The following is a 14,060-nucleotide window of genomic DNA, read 5'->3' as shown; positions in this document are numbered from 1 at the left end:
TTACAGAGGGGTGGAGGGACAGTCGGGGTGTTTTACAGAGGGGTGGAGGGACAGTCGTTGGGAATGGAGGATGTCAAGTCATTTGTCAGGTCAGAGTTCCTACCTGGCATGAGAGAGAGAGAAAATTAATATCATTTTATGCTTATTATAGTCCATGCACTGCACAGTTTTTAAATGGTCTCATGTAAACTTTACAGCTGCTCAGTTTGATACTACTGTTGCCTCCATTTTACCAAAATGTTAATGGATGCTCCAGGATGTGAAGTGTTGGTTTATTTTCCCCCAAACACAGATCATAAGTGGCATGGCAGGGATTCCAACCCTCATCCGTCTGCTTCCATCCCACTATATGCAAGTGCCCACAGAGGGTTCATTCTACAGAGTTGTGTTAGTCTGGGTAGACTCAAGAAACAAAATCCATAGACACTCACATGTGTATAAGAAAGAGCTTTATATGAAGAGCAATTGAATATTGAGAAAACACCCCAGCCTAGTGCAAATCAAGTCCATAAGTCCAATATTAGTCCAAACGTCTGATACCGATCTATAATGTCCATTTCGGACTCATGAAACACATGCAATGATGCCAAATGCAGGACGATCACAGGCCAGTGGGTGCAAAGTCTTGTGGATCCAGTGGCATTGTAAGCATAGTGCTGGCAGGGATCTCCACGTGGCTCCTCCAGCTCCTCCAGCCAGATAGGCTCTGGCTGCCATAAGTCTATCTCCATGTGGCTTGTCAACAAGAATGTCTCACAGGGATTGTGTCCTGCCTCCAGTGAGCTATTTATCTCCTTAGCATCTTCAAGTGAGGTCATCAAGCTTCCACCTGATAGACAGGCTAAACTCCATCTCTTCACTCTTAATCCTCTCGAATTGACAACAGATTATGTAATGACCACAAGAATTTACTCAACCTCTGGTCAATGTCAAAGAAGGCTTGGCACTCTGTCTTACATTTGCTGCCAATGAAAGCTGACAGATTATGTAGAAAAATACAGACAGTCTCATCCTTAAGGGGAGTGCTCTTCCAAAAATGGCCAATTTTAAAACATGCACAGTGGAGGGCACAGCAAATAATTCCCAATCCCAACTTGTCCTTCCCGCAAACAGTCCTGTTGCCCACGCGTGGTTTTGCTAGCTGTTGTGATTGGCTGGGACCTGTGTGCCTACAAGGTGGTTAAATGTTTTGATGATCACAACCAGCCAACCCTAACACTATAGCTCAACAGACTGCTCCCCAGAAAGGTCGATCACAGTCCAAGACAGCTGAGTTCCACACCAAGTTCTTTTGCCCTTTCAGAGTATTTTGGTCGGATCAAACCAGAAGACCTACCGTGAAGAGGCATGGCTCTGCCTAGACTGTTCCCTCCTGCAGCCGTCCAGTGCCGTGCACACAGTGAGCCTGACAACGGCAGTGGGTCTGAGAGCAGAGAAGGAGGCGTCCTGCTCTGAAGTCTTTCACGGTCGGAGAAGAGAGACGTGGGGCCCGTGAAAGAACAGAGCAGGCAGCATTCAGACAGCGGTGCTTCTGAGAGCACGAGGTAAGGACCCATATCAGAGTCTGGGGTGGGGGTGGGGGCAGTGAAGAAGGTGCCCAGGAGGCGCCTGCGCTGCAAAGTTAGCCCAGAGGAGAAGGTGGTAGACGGATGAGCGTTCTGAGCAGAGCAAGCTGCACGGGCAGATGAAGGGGCAGTCTTGGCAGGGGGCCTGGGTGAAGTGTGAAGAGAAGGAGCCAGTGGGACCTCCGGACCTGCAGGATTCCCTTAGGAGGGTCCGTGAGGGCCGGTGTCTTCCTGGCTCAGCCTCTGCCTGCAGTGCTCCGGGCCCCTCCTCCTTCCCCTCGGCCGATTCGTTCCAAGTCATCCTGTTCATAGGTCATTTCCTCAAGGGTTCACCTCCTGTCTGCCTCGGGGATGATTTTGTCCACCACCAGATGGCCTGGGGAACCCCTGGGAACACTGCTGAGTCAAGGTTCATGACCATCGGTGGTGGTTCAAAGCCACCAGCTGCTCCCTGGGAGAAAGACTGGGCTTTCTACTCCGTGAAGAGTTGCAGTCTCAGGAACTCACTGGGCAGTTCTACCCTGGCCGCCAGGGCCGCTCAGAGTCAGCAACACTGATGGCAGTGAGGGAAATTACACGGTGCACTGAATCTCAGCTAAGTCGGACTGTGTGGAGAGGTGAGGGGGGCGGGGACCTCAGCGAGGTGAGTCCGGGCCCAAACAAGTTGGGTTTGAGAGGCCTGGAGTGGAGGTAACCCGAGATATCTGGGTGTCAGTCCCCGTTGAACGTCATTTTTGACTCGTCTCATTTCATCTGTCTGAAGCTCTTGCCCTCAGGTCAGTGACGTGGGGATTGAACTGGAGGATTGTCTCCGAGAAGAGAGGCGGGCTGCTTTGTAGCTCCTTAGGGAAGGGACACTGCCACCAATCTGTCTGGAGCACATGCTGGGTTCAGTCAGACAGAACAAGCAGGAAGTGTCTTAGAACTGCCACCCGCCCCCAGACACCCCCGTCATGTAGCTGTCTACATCTGCACGCAAATGATTCTGACACATAATGTTTACGTTTGGAACCCAGCCGTCAAGTGGGAGCAGCTGCTATAGGTGCTTACGGGCACGGCATGTTTTCAGATTTCAAAAAATCATGTGAGCCACGTGGCTGCCAGTGTGGGCCCGGAACTTTCAGACTGAAGCCTCTTTGTTCCTGCGGAGTGACTCACGCGCCCTTCCAGAGAGCCCAGCAGACATGTTGTGATGGGGAAATGCACGAGGAATGCAGCGCGTTTTCCCAGGAGTCAGCAGACCATCCGATTCAGACCCATAAGACAAAGCAGCCGCACCTCTCCGGCTGCCCTAATCCGCGGGGCCTCTGTCCTGGGGCTCCGGTCCACGGATGAGCTGAGCCTTTGTGCCAGGCAGGCTGACTGTGGCCAGCTACCTTTCCCAGGGCAGTTAGCTGTCCTGGGGGTCCATTTGAAAGGGGCTTCATGTTCCTCTAGAGCAGCGGTTCTCAACCCGGGGGTCGCGACCCCCTTGAGGGGGTTCGAATGACCCTTTCACAGGGGTCGCCCAATTCAGAACAGTCGCAAAATGACAGTGATGAAGTAGCAGTGAAGATAATTGTATAGTTGGGGGGTCACCACAACACGAGGAACTGTATGAAAGGGTCACGGCAAGAGGAAGGTGGAGAACCACTGCTCTAGATTGTGGTCATATCCGTGCACATCACTTTCAGCGATAGGATCGGTAACAATGGTAAGAAGCTCAACTCAACCGGACGCAGGCCATCACGTCGGTGCCGGCTCAGAGCGGCCTTCCAGGACAGGCTAGAGCTGCCCTGTGGGTTTCCGAGCCTGCAGCTCTTTAGAGGAGTAGAAAGCCTCCTCTTTCTCGCACGGAGCAGCCCCGGGGCTTTCGAATGGCAGACCCTGTGGTTAGAAGCCCAACACGTCAGCCCTCCACATGTCACCCTGGCTCTGTGTTACATGTGGGGGTAAGTATTGCCACTCTTTTTATTCTCATAGCACTCCAGTGCACAACTAAGGCAGAGAAACATCAAGTGTTTTCCCAAGGCCACGCAGCTAGTAAATGTGTAAGCCAAGGTACCAATCCAGGTAGTCTGCCTAAGAGTACGCACTTTGTGTGGTAGAAAGAACATTTCCTATGGAGGCAGGAAACCCGGGTTTGAATCCCGGCTCTGCCATTTGCAGTGGAGAAGTCACTGAACCTCTCTGCCCGGAGCTTTCTACCGGCTAGTTTGAGGTGACTTCCTGTCTGGCATTGCCAGAGGATAGCCGAGAGCCGAAGAGGAACCCCGGTGAGCACCGCACAGCCTCCAGGGGCCTGCCCTGGTTCTCCCGGACTGCTGGAAGACCTTGCTCGACAGTGCTGGTTTTATTTAACAGATAAAATCAGGTCAAGATCCAGTAGACCACAGTGATTTACTGTTGTGAAAAATGGTCTGGATTGACAGTGTGTCCACACACACACGAGCTCCTAACAGGAGCACGCACACTCGTACACACCAAAAATGAATCACTGGGGACTCCATTCACTGCGAGCTGCAGTACCTTTGTGTGCATAAAGAAACCCAGGGCATTTATAGTCAACACCTGTGGCTTTGTATCCCCAAGGCCTAGCTTTGGGTCCTGGGGACACACCAGTTCCAGGAAAAGGGCTTGGTTTGCATTAACCTAGAATCACATCTCTTTGATCTCTTTCAAATCCGAAATCACACTGTGGTGGAGGGAGTCGCAGTCTAAGAAAGCACAGGAGACAGCTCCCTGGTGGGTGATAAGGCACTTGGGGAGCAGAGAACGGAAGGGAGGATATATGGGTGAATGCGCTATTTTATTTATTAAGAATGAGGGGGGTTGGACCCAAAGCCCATCTGTAGACAATTGGATATCTCCCCACTGAAGGGTTTATAAGGAAGGGATGATTCAACCAAGGTGTAGTTTAGCACTGGAAAATCACACATCATTCCTCTAGTTCCTGAATGCTTCCTTCACACTCCCCACCCCCCGCCCCACCACCACTACCATGACCCAGTTCTACATTACAAATCTGGCTAAACCAGACTACACACAATGGTACAGATAAGAGCTCTCGACACATGGAATTCAGGACAGATAAAACCCCTTAGGAGCAGTAGTGGGAGTGTGGTATCATGAGGGGAGGGAGAAAGGGGAGAAAGGGGGAGCCCATCACAAGGTTAGATGTATACCCTCCCTCCAAGGGAATGAATAATAGAAATGTGGGCGAAGGGAGAGAACGGACAGTGTAAGATATGAAATAATAATAATATATAATTGATCAAGGATTCACGAGGGTGGGAGTGTGGGGGAGGGAGGGGGAAAAAAGAGGAGCTAATACCAAGGGCTCAAGTAGAAAGAAAATATTTTGGAAATGATGATGGCAACATATGTACACATGTGCTTGATACAATTGATATATCGAAAGCTATAAGAGTTGAAAGAACCCCCAATACAATGATTTTTTTAAAATAGCCTGGCAGGCTGGGTTTCTGAGGTGGAAGGAAGCCTTCACCCTTGTGAACTGGAAGTGAGTCCCAATCACACTTTCATAATTAATATTGTTCCCCTCTATATCCTCCCCTAATAGTGGGGGGTGGGGGTGCCCGTTGGAAAAGGTATCCTCTCTCTCTGCTTGGATCTGGCTCCTGAAGTCATGGAGGTCCCGGAAGTGAGCACTTGCATGCTTTATTTTGTCTGATGTTGCTCTGGTTTTACCCCTCAATTACACAACCATCCCTTGGACCCATTAGATTGTGGGGGCTGGTACCCCACAGACCACCAGCAATCCTGAGGTTCACGAAGCTCCAGATGCTTAACAGGAAGAAAATAACTTTCACAAGTTGGGGAGACTACCTTAAAAGGACATGGTCTCTAGGTTCACACACATGCATGTGCACACGGGTGCACGCACACACATACACACACACACTCTTTCACACGTGCTGTCAAGTCAATTCTGACTCATAGTAACAGGCTTCTCTGGCTATAAATCTTTATGGGCACAGACAGCCTCATCTTTCTCCCATGGAGCAGCTCCTGGATTTGAACTGCTGACCTTACAATCAGTGGGCTGGTAGTGCCAGTAGGGTTCCTTTTTTTCATTGGGTCTCACTGCCCGCGTCTATGCAGACTCATAGCAACCCTAGAAGACAGGGCAGAACTGCTCCTGTGAGTTCCTGAGATGCTAACGCTTCACAGGAGTAGAAAGCTGGGTTGGTCTCCCGCCGAGGGGCTGCTGGTTTGAAGCTGCTGGCCTGCACACTTGTCTGGGAAGAAGTCCCTAGGTCTACTTCCTAGATGGCGCTATCACCCCCCTCCCTCCATTCTGGTCCCCAAACTGAGCAGGCCTGCGCTGTAGCCCTCAGCATCCAGCAGGAGTTAATCCACTGAAGCTTTAAGTGGACCTTCTCTGCTCCTCAAAAAGTGCTGGAATTGCAGAAAATTCCAGACTCTACGATTTCCTACACATCTTCACCCCTAGGCCACCCCCACCCAGCTCCCCGTCACAATCTGCTCCTTCAGGCTCCATTAAACTCTGTGCTTAGTCTCCAGATCTTGTCTGAAGATCACCCTGAGATGGGACAACCCCCGGCTCAGCTGATTCTCTTTTTGATACTGATATACAGACCGTCTAGTTCCACAAGCCAATAAACTCCCATTTCTATGCGTGGGTTCTTCTGAATTGAATTTTTAACCTGTCAATACCTAAAGAAACCTGACTGATACAGAAATATGTTGTAAGCTGCATGAGATGCCAAGCCTGGCAGTTTGAACATGGATTTGGTTGGAGGACAGGAGCCCTTGAACTATTTTTAATAAGCAAGTGACATTCTTTTATTTATTCAGCCACTCAATAACCATTTTTGAAATGGCACCATGTCAACTCTGCCAGTTTATGGGGGCCCACTGGTGAATACAGTAAGCCTGGTCCCTGCTCCTGAGGAGCCCATGACTCTGTTCTTCTGGCTACATTCTGACTGCTTGTTCTATAGGAAGCATTGGAAACACTTGTAGACATGAGGCACTTGGTTGGACATACTGGTAGTAACGATGCAGTTGAAAGGTTGACCTGGCCCAAGTGCTCTGGGTGGATTAGACTGGGGTAGGAATGTCCTTCAGGGGCTGTTGCAAGACACCCAGTCAAGAAAGAAGTGGTGTCCTGGTGACACCCATTACGTACACATGCTGAATATGGGAGTTGACCAATTTCCCCAAAACAGACAGTGCACGTTTTATAAATGTTGTATATGACAACGCTAGAGTTGCCTTTTCGTCTCACCTTCAGTCCTCTCGCTTCGAGCACACCGGAAGCCGGCGATCAGATGACTCGTGATGCACCTGGTCTGGTCGTGTGCAAAGCACGCCAGTGCCGGTCTTCAGAATGAGCTTGCCCTTCTTCTATCTGCGCCGTGCTTTCTGTGATCACGCTTCTCCAATGCCGCATGCCCCCCGCCCGGGGAGGGGGGGTGGGAGATGGTGGGGGGCGGGGGGAACAGCAGTAGTCCAATGAACGGTGACGATGCAGCACCAAAGGATGGAGAGTGAGTGTGCATGTTTTTTTATAAATCATTTTATTGGGGGCTCGTACAATTCTTATCACAATCCATATATAACATCCATTGTGTCAATCACATTTGTACATTTGTTGCTATCATCATTCTCAAAACATTTGCTTTCTACTTGAGCCCTTAATATCAGCTCCTCATTTTTCTCCTCCCTCCCCACTGCCCATTCCCTCATGAACCCTTGATAATTTATAAACTATTATTTGTCATATCTTACACCATCAATGTCTTGCTTCACCCACTTTTTCTGTTGTCCATCCCCCAGGGAGGGGGTTATATGTAGATCACTGTGATCAGTTCCCCCTTTCTACCTCACCTTCCGTCCACCCTCCAGGTATCACCACCCTCACCACTGGTCCTGAGGGGCTCATCTGTCCTGGATTCCCTGTGTTTCCAGTTGCTATCTGTACCAATGTACATCCTCTGGTCTAGCCAGATTTGTAAGGTAGAATTAGGATCATGGTAGTGGGGGGAGAAAGCATTTAAGAACTAGAGGAAAGTTGAATGTTTCATCGTTGCTACTCTGCACCCTGACCGGCTTGTCTCCTCCCCGCGACTCTTCAGTAAGGAGGTGTCCAGTTGCCTACAGATGGGCTTTGGGTCTCCACTCTGCACTCACCCTCATTTACAATTATATGATTTTTTTGTTCTTTGATGCCTGATACCTGACCCCTTTGACACCTCATGGTCACACAGGCTGGTGTGCTTCTTCCATGTGGGCTTTGTTGCTTCTGAGCTAGATGGCCACTTGTTTATCTTCAAGTCTTTAAGACCCCAGACGCTATATCTTTTGATAGCCGGCCACTATAAGCTTCCTTCACCACATTTGCTTATGCACCCGCTTTGTCTTCAGCAATTGTGTCAGGAAGGTGAGCATCATGTAATGCCAATTTAATAGAACAAAGTGTTCTTGCATTGAGAAAGTACTTGAGTGGAGGTCCAACAGATTATCTCAAGATGAAAAACACGCATGGAGATCTGCTAAGGGCCTGCCCACAGACATCCTGTGGCTAATGAATGAAATCATTTCCAGCTGCCTTATAAGTCCTATTTCTTTTGATTATGTAGACCCAATGAACAAAATCACATCTTCTAAATCCATTTACAGATTTTCAAAATAAATTGTTCCCTGATTGCCCCAAGTTTACTTGTTTTATACATTTTCTTTCTTTTCAATTATTCAAATGTACTTACTGTGGTAGGACCCACTTTTTTAAAGTGGCATAATTTTATATCCAAACAGAATGAAATAGTAACTAAATGGAGCGTGAAAACCAAAGCTCACCGAGGATGAGTTAAACAGGAACGTGCGAATCCCTAAATACAATGTCAAAGACTTCTTCCATGGACATGTGAGCTTGATGGGTACAAAAAGTTGTACTAGGACTGTTCGTGCTGAACTTACTAACAATACGCTAGCAATATGAATATATGAATAGAACAGAAGTTGTTCTAGCCTCGGCCTCTATTCCTTACTGAAGTGGGGAGGAAATGTGTAATGGTGTAGAAAAGGAACTATTTCAGAATCTGAAATTATCACCTCTGCAGACCACAAAACAACAGAAATATTGAGCTGCCTTGGTGGGATAATTTTTCTTCTAATAATGTAAATTACAGGATCAAAAGAGAGGCCAGGGATTCTCTGCATCACAGTGGACCATTTAAAAATGTGTGTCAAAGATTTTCAGATGACAAACAACCAAAGTTTAGTAGCCAGAATATATTTCATGAGTTAAAAGCTCTGGATGGAAATTATGAGAGGGAATGGCTGCTATACAATGTTCTGTTTGCAAACTATTTGGTCCTAAATTACTTAATTCTTGGTTTTCTGGGAATGGATATGTCAAGGTCTTATAAAGGCATACAACAGAAAACATGCAAGCATCATGAACGGAATTTTCCATTCCATGTGCTGCATAGCCACTAATCTTGTAAAACTCAGCGCAGTAACTTGCAGTCCAGAATCAGTCGATCTTTTTCCTATTATTTACAAAAAAGAAACCCAACTCTGAACATTTTTTGTCACCTACATTCACTGGTAGGCAGTTCTTAAAACACGTTTAGGCAGCAAATGAATACTGAGATGTGTTTCTAACACATATTGGAGGGACAGGCTAGCCTGGAATCATACACTCAGATTCTAGATGCCTTCGAAAATATTGCTGATGACCAGGCACTAAAGGAGATACCAAAAGAGAAGCTGAAAACATTGATAACAAAAATGCAAACACTAGTGTATGTTTTTATGTTTGTGGTAGTCAACCTGAAGATAAAGTAAAGTGTAGGGGTGGTGTTCAACCTGCCAATCAGGTCACAGCCTGATGGTGCTTCCTTGTGGGTGGGACCCTCTCATAAGGAGGACCCTGGGAATCTCCCCCTCTCTCTCTGCCTTCACCTTCCTGATGGATGACCCTGCTGGCTACCAGAGCCACTGCCATTGGATCCACATGACTTTGCACCCACTGGCCTGTGGTTTCCCTGCATTATGCATCATTGCATGTGGCTGCATGAGTCTGGAGGCACGATCATACGCATAGTCAACCCCAAGGGTTCTAAAAGAGGCTATTTGAACTAGTAACTTAATTCAGCAAAGTGGCAGGAGTGTAAGGTCAATGTGCAAAACTGAGTTGGGTTGCTGTGTGTCAGCAATGAGCAATCTGAAAGGGAAATATCCCCATGTGTATAGCATCTAGGAAGGAATAAGTTTAAAGGTGGAAGATTCTAAATAATTACTAAACAAATTTCTTTTAATTCACTCCCACTGAGTTGATGCTAAGTCATGGTGACCCTATAGGACAGGGTATTACTGCCCCTGTGAGTTTCTGAGACTGTAACTCTTGATGGGAGTAGACAGCCCTGTCTTCCTCCCAAGGAGTGGCTGGTAGTTTCGAACCACTGACGTTGCGGTCCAACTCATAACCACTATGCCACCAGAGCTAAAATAAATAAATAACTTAAAGTAAAGAGAACCTAAATACATAAGACATTCATGTTTATGGATTGGAAGGCATGCCATAGTTAAGATGTCAATACTATGCAAACAAATCCATAGATTGAATGTGACCTCCACTAAAATTCCAAGTCTTCTTTGAAGTCAATGCTCAAATATTTTTGGAAACAATAAAAGATCCTGAATAGATAAATCAATCTTGAAGAAAAATAGTTAAATAGGAAGACTTATACCTCCTGGTTTTAAAAATACTACAAAATTATGATAATTTAAACCATTTGATACTGGTATAATAATCAACATCTAGGCCAGTGGGATCCAATTGGTCTAGAAACAATTCAAACATCCACGGCGAAATGATTTTCAGTAAGGAAACTAAATCCATTCAATGGAGAAGGAAACGTCTCTTCAATAAAGAATGCTGGGACAACTAGAGTCCCACATATAAAGGAATGAACCAAGATCCAGATCTCACATGCCAATTCAGAAAGAGACAGGGCCGTAAATGTGAAGCCCAAACCCACGAAATTCTTAGAAGAAAATGTAGGCCTGAGAATGTGTTTAGCAGCAGATTATCCAACATAGAAAGGTTTGAGCACAAATAGAAAATGTTTGGAAAAGAATGATGGCAACACATGTATAGATATGCTTGATACAAGTGATATATCGATTGTTATAAGGGCTGTAAGAACCCCCAATAAACTGACCTTAAATTTTTTTAAAAGGTCTGAGCAACAGAAGACAAAATGCATAAGTGGACCTCATAAAAATTAGATAATTTTAAATACTACATGACTTTATTTTTATTTTTAACAATCATTTTATTGGGGGCTCTTACAGCACTTATAACATCCCATACATCAGTTGTATCAGGCACACTTGTACATATGTTGCCATCATCATTTTCTAAGCATTTGCTTTCTATTTGAGCCCTTGGTATCAGCTCCTCTTTTTTTCCCTCCCTCCCCCCTTCCACCCCTTGTTGACCCCTTGATAAATTATTATTATTTTCATATCTTACACTGACCATTTCTTTTGTTCGTCTCCCTGTGGGGGGGGGGCGTTGTATGCGACGATCATTGTGATCACCTCCCTCTTCATCTCCTCCTGGTTTCGCTCCTCCCATTTCTATTCCTGAGGGGTTTATCTGACCTGGATTCCGTGTGTCGTGAGCTCTTATCTGTACAGTGTACATGCTCCGGTCTAACCAGAACTGAAAGGCAGGACTTGGGTCATGATAGTGGGTGGTGAGGAAGCCTCAAAGAACCAGAGGAATATTGTGTGTTTCATCAGAGCAATACTTCACCCTGGTTGACTCATCCCTTCCTGTGATCCTTCTGTGAGGGGATCGCCTATTGTCTACAGATGGGATTTGGGTCGTTCTGACCACCTAGTTCTCAACAATATGTTTTTTTGGTTTGTTTTGGGTCTTCTGGTGCCTGTTACCTGATTCTGTGGACACTTCATGATGGCACAGGCTGCCGTGATTCTTCCATGTTGGCTTGTTGCTTCTCTGTTAGGTGGCCGCTTGTGTAACCTCAAGCCTTTAAGACCCCAGATGCTTAAATGACTTTATTAATAAAGTGATGGCAACCAACTTATTGGGAGAAATTTTTCTGGAACTATATATCAGAAAATGACCGAATATACATATACTCTGTAACTTACCCACAAAAAAAGCTATGCTGAATCATGAATACAGGAGGGGGGAGGATGTGCTAGAATTAGTGATGTATATACAACTTTTTAAAAATATGACTGAACTATGGAAATGTATGATATGTGATATATCTCAAAAAAAACAACAAAACAACTACTGCGGGGTCCGGTGGGGAAGCAACTCAATTTTAAAAGGGTCTTGTACATGTAGGTTAACAAAGAACAGTCAGCCAGCACGGAGAGAGGCATTCAAGACCATGAGCCATTGCGGTTGTGAGGTGCCATCGGGTCAGCTCGGATTCATCGCAGCCCTGTGCCCTACAGAATGAGAAGCTGCCCAGCCCTCCAGCAGCCTCACAATTAGTGCCATGCCTGAGCCCATTGTTGCAGCCCCCGTGTCCATCCGTCTCCTGAGGGCCTTCCTCTTTGTCGCTGCCCATCCACTTTACCAAACATGATGTTTTTCCAGCAAATGGTCTTTCCTGAAACGATGTCCAGAGTTGGTAAGACAAGGTCTTGCTATTCTTGCCTCTAAGGAGCGCTCGGGCTGCACTGCTTCCAAGAGAGATTGCTTTGTCCTTCTGAGCAGTCAATATTTTCAATATTTTTCTCCAGCACCACAAGTCAAATGCATCGATTCCCCTTCGGTCTCCTCATTCAATGTCCAAGTCTCACAGGAATATGAGGCAATGGAAAATACCATGACTCGGCTCAGGCACACCATAGCATCCTTGCTTTTCAATACTCTAACGAGGTCTTGTGTGGCAGATTTACCTAATGCCATTCGTCTTTTGGTCTCTTGACTGTTGCTTCCATGAGCATTGATTGTGGATCCAAGCAAGATGAAATCCTTGACAACTTCAACCTTTTCTCCATTGATCACGATGTGACCTATTGGTCCAGTTGTGAGGATTTGGAGTCTTCCTTACATTGAGTTCTAATCCATACTGAAGGCTGCAATCCTTGATCTTTATCAGCAAGTGGTCCTTCAAGTCCTCCCGAATTTCAGCAAGCAAGGTTGTGTCATCTGCATGTGGTAGGTTGTTAATAAGCCTTCCTCCAATCCTGATGGAGCATTCTTCTTCATATAGTCCAGCTTCTCTGATGATTTGCTCTGCATACAGATTGAATAAATATGGTAAGAGGATACAATCTTTGATGTACACCTTTTATGATTTCAAACCATGCCATATTCCTTTGTTCTGTTTGCCCAACTGCCTCTTGATCCACGTACAACTTCCTCAGGCACACAAGGAGGTGCTCTGGAATTCTCGTTCTTCTCAAGGGTATCCATCGTTTGTTACCACCCCCACAGTCAAATGCCTGGGCACAGTCAATAAAACACAAGTGAACATCTTTATGGTATTCTCTGCTTTCAGCCAAGATCCATATGACATCAGCAATGATGGCTCTTGTTCCATGTCCTCTCTTGAATCAGGTCTGAACTTCTGGGAGCTCCCTGTCAATGTACTGTTTCAATCATTGTTGGGTGATCTTCAGTCAAATTTTGCTTGCAGGTGATATCAGGGACATGGTCCACTAGGACAAGGAAACTCAAACCACAACGAGATAGCACCACTTCACCCCCATGGGAATGGCAATGACAGAAGGGGAAAGAAGTGTTGACAATTTCTAAGGAAACCAGAGTCCTCACCCATTGTTGTTAGGAATGTAAGTAAAGTGGGGAGCACAGTGGGGTAGGTGGAGAAAAAAAAAGCACCTACATTTCCATATTACCCAGCAAGCCCAATCCTAGGCATCGACCCAGAAGTGACATCCAACACATGTACCCCAGTGCTCATTGCAGACCTTCTCACAGTAGCCAAGTGGTGAAAACAACCAAAATATGTACACCAGCCTATGAATTAATGTGCTAGGCGGGGTTCTCAATAAAGGCAAAGCCTGTAATATGTGTGTGTGTGTGTGTGTGTGTGTGTATACAGAGAAATAAATTTTGGGGGTGGAAATGCCTTTATTCTTTTTTTTAATAATCATTTTATTAGGGGCTCATACAATTTATCACAATCCATACATACGTCATTTGTGTCCAGCACATTAGTACATATGTTGACTTCATCATTCTCACCACACCCGCTTCCCACATGAGCCCTTGGTGTCAGCTCATTTTCTCCCTCCCTCCCCACTCCCCCCTCACCTTGAACCCTTGATAATTTATAAATTATTATTATTTTACCATATCTTACCCCATCCGACATCTCCCTCACCCACTTCTCCACTGTCCGTCCCCCAGGGAGGAGGCCATATGTAGACATTGTCATCTGTTCCCCCTTTCTCCCTTACCTTCCCGCCACCCTCCCCATATCGCCACTCTCTCCACTGGTCCTG

This window comes from Echinops telfairi, unplaced genomic scaffold, assembly GCF_000313985.2.
Source record: "Echinops telfairi isolate 266 unplaced genomic scaffold, ASM31398v2 ScPeMD7_9;HRSCAF=40, whole genome shotgun sequence".
In the NCBI taxonomy this organism is placed as follows: Eukaryota; Metazoa; Chordata; class Mammalia; order Afrosoricida; family Tenrecidae; genus Echinops; species Echinops telfairi.
Note: the sequence above shows the minus strand (reverse complement) of the source record.